Source organism: Musa acuminata, chromosome BXJ3-1, assembly GCF_036884655.1.
Source record: "Musa acuminata AAA Group cultivar baxijiao chromosome BXJ3-1, Cavendish_Baxijiao_AAA, whole genome shotgun sequence".
Classification (NCBI taxonomy): domain Eukaryota; kingdom Viridiplantae; phylum Streptophyta; class Magnoliopsida; order Zingiberales; family Musaceae; genus Musa; species Musa acuminata.
Window position 1 is genome coordinate 20,282,501 of NC_088349.1, and position 10,814 is coordinate 20,293,314.

The following is a 10,814-nucleotide window of genomic DNA, read 5'->3' on the forward strand; positions in this document are numbered from 1 at the left end:
GTAATTACTAACAAAAGAATCATGCTCCTTTTATAGTAATTTATATTTTTTACTAATTGATTTACATTCATCAAATAAATCATGAAAAGCATTTAATAGTTCATCAAAGGATAAATTTATATCAAATGAACTTGTTATCTCATCTCCAATGGCCATTAGTGCATAGTGAGCAACTTGCTTGGTGATGGTAGGCTCCTCTTCTTCGGATACACTTGAGTCGTCCCATGTTGCTTTAGGAGCCTTTTTCGTTGATTGCCTCTTCTTGGCTAGGGGGCATTCACTCTTGTAATGTCCCGATTTCTTGTATTCGTAGCATATTACTTGATCTTTCTTGAGTTCAAATTTATTTTTAGTGTCATTTTTAAATTTATTTCTTTTTATGAATTTTTTGAATTATCTTGTTAGGAGTGCCAAGTCTTCATCAAGGTCCTCATCACTTGAGTTTTCTTTCAAGTGGTCTTCTTAGGTTTTTAGTGTCATATCCTTTTTGTTCTTTGGAAGGGTATCTTCAAGCTCTTCATATGCTTTACAAGTCATCTCTTAGGTCATTAGTAACCCAATTAGTACTTTGAAAGGAAAATTATTTAAGTCTTTGGCCTCTTGAAAGACCGTGTCTTTAGGGTCCCAACTCTTTGGAAGGGATCTTAAAATTTTATTAACAAGTTCAAAGTCCAAAAAACCTTTACCAAGTCCTTTTAGACTATTGATGACATCCGTAAATCGGGTATACATGTCTCCAATGGTCTCACTCAGTTTCATTTGAAACAACTCATAAGTGTGCACTAAAAGATTAATTTTTGACTCTTTTACTCTACTACTGCCTTCATGAGTCACTTTGAGAGTATGACAAATATCAAAAGTAGTTTCACAAATAGACACACGATTAAACTCGTTTTTATCTAAGGCACAAAACAAGGCATTCATAGCCTTTGCGTTTAAAGCGAAAGTCTTCTTCTCCAACTCATTCCAATCGTTCATTGGAAGAGAAAACTTTTGAAAGTCATTTTCTATAATATTTCATAATTCGAAATCCATTGAAATTAGGAAGATCCTCATTCTAGTCTTACAATATGTGTAATCTGTCCCATTGAACATGGGCGGATGTGTAAATGAATGACCCTCTAGGTTGCTAGTAAATACTATCTCTCTTAGGTTTAAAGCCAAATGAGAGTGAACCTGGCTCTGATACCAATTATTAGGATCAAGAATGGCATTAAGTGGGGGGGGGGTGAATTAGTGCAGTAGAAAACTTTTTCGATTTCGAAAAATTATTAGTTTTGATTAAAACTGATTATGACGAAAATGGTTTCAATTCAATCTGTTTCAGAGAGAATATGAACTTGAAAGCTTCCGTAAAAGTGCAAGAGAGGATTAAGGAGATTTACAGTAATATAAATTGTACATATGAAAAGCAAACCAGAATTTAGAATGGTTCGGTTAATGTGACCTACATCCACTTTCGGATTCCTCCTTCGATGAGGTCTCTGGCGTCCATTAAAGGCTTTCCTTCAATAGACGAAGGCCAACCACCTTTTACAGCTATTTCTCCTTTTGTCGGGTTCTAAACTTTTGAGTGCTACAAGCACTAAAGATATTATCTCATGTAAATAGTGATGAAAGGCTATGACGAAATATTTTATAAATGCATGAAGTGTTTATACATTTAAATATCTTGATGTTTGATATATGGACGTCATTGACAAATGCATCTCTCAAGGATTTCACTCTTATGAATATTTAATGAGAAATGGATTTAATGTAATGCTCTTCTCACTATGAAGTTTTATTCATGAATTTTTTCTTCATGAGATACTCCTCTCCTATGAATTCTTCCTTATTCTTCTCAGGAAAGATGAATTTTATGAATTCCAATAAATATCTTAATCCTTGAACGATGAATTTTCGTGTGTAATAATTATTTACAAGATTGAGGATTTGATTTCATATGGATATCTCGATCCTTTTCATGAATCCCTTCTATTTGTCAAAATGAAAGTATATTTTAATAAAAACTTATTTATCATTTTTGATTTGATTCAATTCATTTCATAAATTTTATTCTTAGTGGATTCCCTCCTTATCTTCTTTTATCTATTTCATGCAAAATGTGATGACAAAAGGGGAGAAGTTGATGGAATCTATCGATTTAATGTTGAAAACATTTAATGATGAGAACTTTTGAGTATAAAACTTGCTTGAATTTTTTTACAACACTTGCATTGTTGAATTGCTCTCCTTTTTGTTGATGATAAAGTGGGAGAAATAATACATTTAAGAAAATTGGTGACAAATTTATGCAATGTATTTCATCATATATACTTGAAATGTTTGCTTGATAAATTTCTTTCATTATGATAAGATATCTAGAGCTTAACTTACTATTTTATAATTGATATCTTGCCATAGAATGATGAATTGCTATCTTTATCATCTTTCATATTTGAAATATCATACTTGAAAATGGATGTCATGTCTTTACATCATTTTGAGAAATACTTGGCATCATATTTTGAAAATGTTAGATCATGATAGGAATCATGATGTGCATGTTGATAAGTTTAATGAACTTATCTTATCAGTTGTTTCTTGAATTCAAAGGCCTTGAATTCAAGAATGTTTTTTCTCAAGTATAGTATCTAGGGGAGTTAAGGTTAACTACATCATCAATTGATTGTCATCATAAAAAATGGGGAGACTATTGAATCTCGGATTTTGATGATGAAGTCAATTGTAATTTTTTTGATCTAATCTATATGTTGAGAAATGTGTGCAGGATTAACTATGATAGCAGTAAGACATAAAGCAGATGTTGTGCCAGAGTCAAGAACAAGATCTCATTGGGAGTTCGAGAAATATTGCCGAGAGTTCGTCGGATGTTCGTTGGAAGCTCGCCGGAAGAGCAATTGATGCACCGGAACAGGAAGCACTGTAATTATGTCTTAGTTATCGTAGTTAGAGCGTAAATTAAGTTAGGATTAAGAGGTAATACTACTAACTTAATTAGGGGCTAATTGGGCCCTTAATAGGGCTAAATTGGGCCGAATTGATTAGCCAATTCAACCCTTGAAAATATGGTTGGCAATGCCCCATGTTTTCTGGGCGGTGGTACTGCTGGTAGCAATGCTGCTAGTGGTGGTATCGCCCCTATTCCGCGGTGGTACCACCCAATGTCAGATCAGCGGTGGTAGTACCAACCAGTAACGGTTGTGGTACTGCCAGTACCCTGGATTCTAGAGGTGTGACACTTTTTGGCTCCAATTTAAAGCAATTGGGGCCTATAAAAACCCCACCCTTTTTTGCATAAAAGGGCAAGAAAGTATAATATTGAATTCTTGAGTCATAAAAGTGTTGTGAAAGTTAGAGTTCTCCTCTTTCATCTCATAGCCTTGTAACCATCTAAGAAAGAGGAGTGAGACTTATAAGGGTTATCTCCTGAACCCGTGAAAAGGAGAAAGCGCTGTAAAGAGGTGTTCGATATTCATCTTGTTGAATCTCGGATTTTGATGATGAAGTCAATTGTCATTTGTTATCTAATCTATATGTTGAGATAAGTGTGCAGGATTAACTACGATGAAAATAAGATATGCAGCAGGAGTTGCGCCGGAGTCAAGACAATGATCACGTTGGGAGTTCGAGAGTTCGACGGAAGTTCGGACAGTCGTCGGAGGTTCTACGGGAATAAATCCAAGAAGTCCATGAGCTTGCCAAAGAAGCTTGTCGGAACTCGCCAAGTGGATCGTTGCAATCTAGGAGTTTACCGGAAGTCCGCAGGAGCATCACCGAGGGTTCATCGGATGATCGACGGAAGTTCGCCGGAAGCTCGCTGGAAGAAGCGATTGACGCACCGGAGCAAGTTGCAGTAAATGTCTTAGGAAATATCGTAGTTAGCACAATGATTAAGTTGGAAATAGGAGGTGATCTTATTAACTTAATCTTGGGGCAATTGGGCCCTTGAAAAACCCAAATTGGGCCGAATGGATCAACCCATTCGGACCCTGATTTCTGCCAGGCGATGGCACCGCCTGGGCTCAGTCTCCGAGCGAGACTGGGCGGTGCAACCACCCTTGACAGGAGGTGGCACTGCCTGTGCTCGGTCTCCGAGCTCTGGCTGAGCGGTGCAACCGCCTCAGTCAGGCGGTGGCACCACCTAAGCTCGGTCTTCGAGCTCTGGCAGGAGGTGCAACCGCCCCTGACAGGAGGTGGCACCGCCCAGAGGCTCAGTCTTCGAGCTCTGCTAGGCGGTGTAACCGCCTCAGTCAGGCGGTGCAACCGCCAAATCCCAGAATTCCGGGAATTGACAGTTTTGAGCTCCAAATTCAAACTGGGTTGGGGCCTATAAATACCCCACCCTTTCAGCACTGAAAGGGCACCTAGAAACCACCAAAATTCTGATTTTACTTTGTGATTTTTAGAGCTCAAAAGTGTTGTATGAGTTGAAAGTTCTTCTTCCTCTTTTCTTCCAAGTTTTAATCTGTTAAGAGAGGAAAGGAAATTCTGTAAGGGTTGTCTCCTAAGCCCGTCAAAAGGAGTGAAACTGTAAAAGGGTGGTTGTCCTTCGCCTATTGAAGGAAGGCCTCTAGTTGACGTCGGTGACCTCGTCGGTGGAGGAAGCCAAAAGTGGAGTAGGTCAAGATTGACCGAACCAATCTAAATCTCGGTTTGCATTTACTTTGAGCATATTATCTTTATTGCAAACGTCCTCAAAAGCTTACTGCTTTCTGCGTATATACAATTGGGTTTCAAGCTTTGCACTTTCCGAATCGGCGTTTAGACGTAAATCAGTTTTATCGTACGATCATCATATTTCAGTTTGCACTTACATTTTGATTTCTATCATAACTGCAAACTGCCTTTACATCCTTGCTTTAACTGCATCTCGCTTAATCAAGTGAATTACGAATCAGCATTTAGACATAAATCAGTTTTTTCGTACGAATATCATATTTCAGTTTGCGCCTACTATCTGATTTGAACCATAACTGCAAACTGCATTTATATCTTTGCTGCATCTCGCTTAATCAAATGTTAAAGTGATTTACGAATCGGCTTTCTTACTGAAATCACTTTTATCGTACGAACACTTTTTTAATCAACGAAAGTTTTCCGCTGCACTAATTCAAACCCCCCCCCCTATTAGTGCTATTGATCCTAACAATTGGTATTAGAGTGGGGTTAACTCTCAAATGGATTAAAACCCAAGGGAGATGGCATACACTGGAAACCAAGAGGGCCATTCTATTACACGTCCACTCATGTTCAATGGGATGGACTACACCTATTGGAAGACCCGAATGAGGATCTTTCTTATTTCTATGGATTTTGAACTTTGGAATCTTGTCGAAAATGGATTTTCGAAGTCTTCTCTTCCAATGATCGATTGGAATGAATTGGAGAAGAAGGCTTTCGCTCTTAATGCAAAGGCTATGAATGCCTTATTTTGTGCACTTGATAAAAACGAGTTCAACCGTGTTTCAGTTTGTGAAACCGCAATTGATATTTGGCACATACTCGAAGTGACTCACGAAGGCACAAGTAGAGTGAAAGAGTAAAAAATCAATCTTTTGTTACATTCTTTTGAACTTTTCCAGATGAAACCGAGTGAGACTATTGGCGACATGTTTACCCGTTTCACGGATGTCGTCAACGGTCTAAAAGGACTCGGAAAAAGTTTTTCGAATTTTGAGCTCATAAATAAGATTCTAAGATCCCTTCCTAAGAGTTGGGATCCTAAAGTCACTGCTATTCAAGAGGCGAAAGATCTAAACAACTTCCCTCTTGAAGAACTAATCGGGTCATTAATGACCTACGAGATGACTTGCAAAGCTCATGAAGAGCAAGAAGACATCCTTGTTGAATCTCGTATTTTGATGATGAAACTACTTGATATATGTTTATGATTTAATCTGCGTTTTGAGTAACGCAGGATGCCTTGATCAGGATGAGACAATTAAAGCAGGAAAATCATGTTGTGCCGGAGGAACATGTCAGAAGCTTGGACGTCGGGCCGGTGGATCGGTCGACGTATCGACAGAAGGCCTCGGGCCATGGGCTCGGGCATCGGGCCAAGAAGAGTGGGTATTGTGCCAAGGATATCGGAGTTGCGGAGCCAACTGGCCGATTGGGCAATAGGCTGCAGGAAAGGACGATGCGCCGAAGAATCGGACGAAGCGTCGAGGGACCAATGACATGCCGGACAACTTGGTTAATCACTTGGGATTAATTGTCTCGATCAAAGTTTTATTTACATGTGCAGGATTAACCACGATGAAAGTAAGACATGCAGCAGGAGTTGCGCCGGAGTCATGACAATGATCACGTTGGGAGTTCGAGAGCTTGACGGAAGTTCGGACAGTCGTCGGAGGTTCTGCGGGAACAAATCCGAGAAGTCCAGAAGCTTGCCAAAGGAGCTCGTCGGAACTTGCCAAGTGGATCGTCGCAAGTCCAGGAGTTTGCCGGAAGTCCGCAGGAGGATCACCGAGGGTTCGTCGGATGATCGACGGAAGTTCGCCGAAAACTCGCCGGAAGAAGCGATTGACGCACCGGAGCAAGCTGCAGAATATGTCTTAGGAAATAATCATAGTTAGCACATTGATTAAGTTAGAAATGGGAGGTGATCCCATTAGCTTAATCTTGGGGCAATTGGGCCCCTGAAAGAATCAAATTGGGCCGAATGGATTAACCCATTCAGACCCTGATTGCTGTGGGAGGTGCAACCGCCCAAGCCAGGAGGTAGCACCGCCCAGGCTATGTCTCCCAGCAAGACTGGGCGGTGCAACCGCCCCAGCCAAGAGGTGGCATCGCCCCGGGCTCAGTCTCCGAGCGAGACTGGGCGGTGCAACCTCTTCTGTCAAGAGGTAGCACCGCCAGAGCTCAAGTTTCGAGCTCTGCTAGGCGGTGCAACCTCCCCAGTCAGGCGATGCAATCGCCTGAGCTCGGTCTTCAAGCTCTGGCAGAGAGGTGCAACCGCCCCTGACAGAGGTGGCACCGCCTAAAGGCTCAGTCTTCGAGCTCTGCCAAGCGGTGCAATCGTCCCAATCAGGAGGTGCAACCGCCTGATCCCGGAATTCCGGGAATTGACAGATTTGAGCTCCAAATTTGAACTGGGTTGGGGCCTATAAATACCCCACCCATTCAGCACTGAAAGCACAGAACACACACTCGAAATCTTGCTGTCTTTCTGTGGTTCTTAGAGCTCAAAACTGCTAGTTCTCCTCTTTCTGTTCTTCAAAGTTTGAGTTGTAAAGAGAGGAGAGAAAACTTCTGTAAGGGTTGTCTCCTAAGCCCGTCAAAAGGAGTGAATCTGTAAGAGGGTGGTTGGCCTTCGCCTATTGAAGGAAGGCCTCTAGTTGATGTCGGTGACCTCGTCGGTGGAGGAAGCCAAAAGTGGAGTAGGTCAAGATTGACCGAACCACTCTAAATCTCGGTTTGCATTTCCTTTGAGCATTTTACCTTCACTACAAACTTCTCAATAGCTTACTGCCCTGTACGATTTTACAAACGAGTTTCATGGTTCAGACGTAAATCTGCGTTTAGACGTAAATCTGTGTTTAGACGTAAATATGCTTTTTCGTATGATCATCATATTGCAGATTGCGTTTACGTTTTGAGCTTTACCATAACTGCACACTGCCTTTATGCTCCTGCTTAAACTGCTTCTTATCTAATCAAGTGATTTACGAATCAGCATTTAGACGTAAATCAGTTTCTTCGTACGAACATCGGATTTCAGTTTGCGCCGATATTTTGGTTTTCATCATAGCTGCAAACTACCTGCATAGTTTGACTTTAACCTTGCTTAGTATCAACTTTCATACAGAAGTTGTTTTTATCGTTCGAACGCAGCTTTCGATTTTAATCGTAGAAAGTTTACCGCTACACTAATTCACCCCCCCCTCTTAGTGCTCTCGATCCTAACAATCCTTCCAAAGAACAGGAAGGATATGACACTTAGAACTTCAGAAGACCACTTGAGAGAAAACTCAAGTGATGAGGACTGTGACAATGACTTGGCACTTCTAACAAGAAAATTTAAAAAATTCATTAAAAGAAACAAGTTTAAGAATGACACAAAAAAAAAAACTTGAACCTAAGAAGGACCAAGTTATTTGCTACGAGTGCATAAAGCCGGGACACTACAAAAGTGATTGTCCCCAAGTCAAAAAGAGAACATCAAAGAAGAAGGCACTCAAAGCAATGTGGGATGACTCGAGCGCGTTTGAAGAAGAGGAGTCCAACACCGAGCAAGTTGCTCATTATGCCTTAATTGTTAGGATCGAGAGCACTAAGAGGGGGGGGGTGAATTAGTGCAGCGGAAATCTTACAGCGATTAAAAACCAAAAGCTGCGTTCGTTCAATAAATAAAAAAAAACTATTATGATGCAAAAGCTAATTCTCAGTTTGTATCTAAGTGCAGTTTGCGTCTAAGCGCAGATTGCGTCTAAGCGCAGTTTGCATCTAAACACAATTTGCGTCTAAGCGCAGTTTGCGTCTAAACACAGTTTGCGTCTAAGCGCAGTTTTACGTCTAAGCGCAGTTTACGTCTAAACTCAGATTTACGTCTAAACGTAGTTTTACGTCTAAACTCAGATTTACGTCTAAACGCTGTTTTACGTCTAGACGCAGATTTACGTCTAAACTTTGAAACTCGTTTGTATACTCGCAGAAAGCAGTATGCAGTTGAAATCAAGACGTAAACGTGAACTGAGAACTGATGATTGTGAGAGGAAAGCCGATTTACGTCTAAATGCAGTTTTACGTCTAAATGTTGAAACTCGTTCGTAAAATTGTAGAGGACAGTTTGCAGTTATCAATAGGATCAAAATGTAAGTGTAAACTGCAAAGAAACTCTTTCGTAAAAGCACCGAAGACAGTTCTGCAGAATCAAACGTAAACGTAAACTGTAATGTACGAAAATACGAATTTACGTCTGAATGCAGATTCGGAAGAACAGCACTTAGAACTTGTTCGTGAAAGCGCAGAGAGCAGTAGTAATGGAGGAGGTTTGCAGTAATGATAAAGTGCTCAAAAATAAACGCAAACCAGAGATTTAGAGTGGTTCGGTCAGCCTTGACCTACTCCACTTTTGGCTTCCTCCACCGACGAGGTTGCCGACGTCAACTAGGGGCCTTCCTTCAATGGGCGAAGGCCAAACTGCCCTTTTACAGTTTCTCTCCTTTTAACAGGCTCAGGAGACAACCTTTACAGACCTTTCTCTCCTCACTTTACAACTGAAAACTTGAAGAACAGAAGGAGGAGACTTAAAGGCTTTACAACACTTTTGAGCTCTTAGAATCACAGAAAAGATCAAGATTTCGGTGTGGGTCTGTTTCTTTTCAGTGCTGAATGGGTGGGGTATTTATAGGCCCCAACCCAATTCAAATTTCGAGCTCAAAACGATCAAATCCCGAAATTCCGGGATCAGGCGGTTGCACCTCTTGACTGGAGAGGTGGCACCGCCTGGCAGAGCTCGAAGTCTGAGCTCAGGCGGTTGCACCTCTCGACTGGAGAGGTGGCACCGCCTGGCAGAGCTCGAAGACTGAGCTCAGACGGTTGCACCTTCTCTGTCAGGGGTGGTTGCACCTTCCTGCCAGAGCTCGAAGACCGAGCTCAGGCGGTGCATCTCCTGACCAGAGAAGTTTCTCTTCTCTGCCAGAGGTGATCGCCCCTTTCTGCCAGAGGTGGTTGCACCTCTCTGCCAGAGGTGGTTGCACCTCTCTGCCAGAGCTCGAAGACTGAGCTTAGGCTGTGCATCTCCTGGCCAGAGAGGTCGTACTTCTCTTCCAGAGCTCGAAGACTGAGCTCGGTGATTGCATCACCAGGCAGAGCTCGAAACTTGAGCTCAGGCGGTGCTACCGCTTGACAGAGGAGGTTGCACCGCCCAGTCTCGCTTGGAGACTGAGCCCTGGGCGGTTGCACCGCCTGGCTGGAGCGGTTGCACCTCCCAGTCTCGCTGGGAGACTTAGCCTGGGCGGTGGCACCTCCCTGCCTGGGCGGTTGCACCTCCCACAGCTTCTTGGGTTCGAATGGGTTGAACCATTCGACCCAACTTGAGTTCTTCAGGGGCCCAATTGCCCCAGGATTAAGCTAATGGGATCACCTCCCATTTCTAACTTAATCACCGTGCTAACTACGATTAAATCTAAGACAATTTCTGCAGCTTTGCTTCGGTACGTCAATTGCTTTTTCCGGCGAGTTTCCGGCGAACTTCCGTCGATCATCCGATGAACCCTCGGTGATGCTTCTGCGGACTTCCGGCAAACTCCTGGACTTTGCGACGATCCACTTGGTGAGTTCCGACGAGCTTCGCTTGGCAAGCTTCTGGACTTCTCGGATCTGTTCCCGCAGAACCTCCGACGACCGTCCGTACTTCCGTCGAACTCTCGAACTCCCAACGTGATCATGAACTTGACTCCGGCGCAACTCCTGCTGCTTGTCTATCTTTCATCGTAGTTAATCCTGCACACTTATCTCAACACATAGATTAGACAACAAATGACAATTGACTTCATCATCAAAATCCGAGATTCAACATTAATGGCCATCGGAGAGGAGGTAACGAATTTAATAGATGTAGATTTATCATTTGATGAATTATTAAATGCCTTCCATGACTTATTTGATGAATGCAAGATTATTAGTAGAAAATACAAATTACTAAAAAAGGAGCATGATAGTCTTACTTGTAATTTCGATAAGTTAAAAACTGAATATCATGATAGTTTAGGTTCATGCATAAAATGCCATGATCTAGAAACTCTCCAAAAGGAAAACTTGCTACTTAAGGACACCTTGAAGAAATTCGAGGTTGGTAGCAA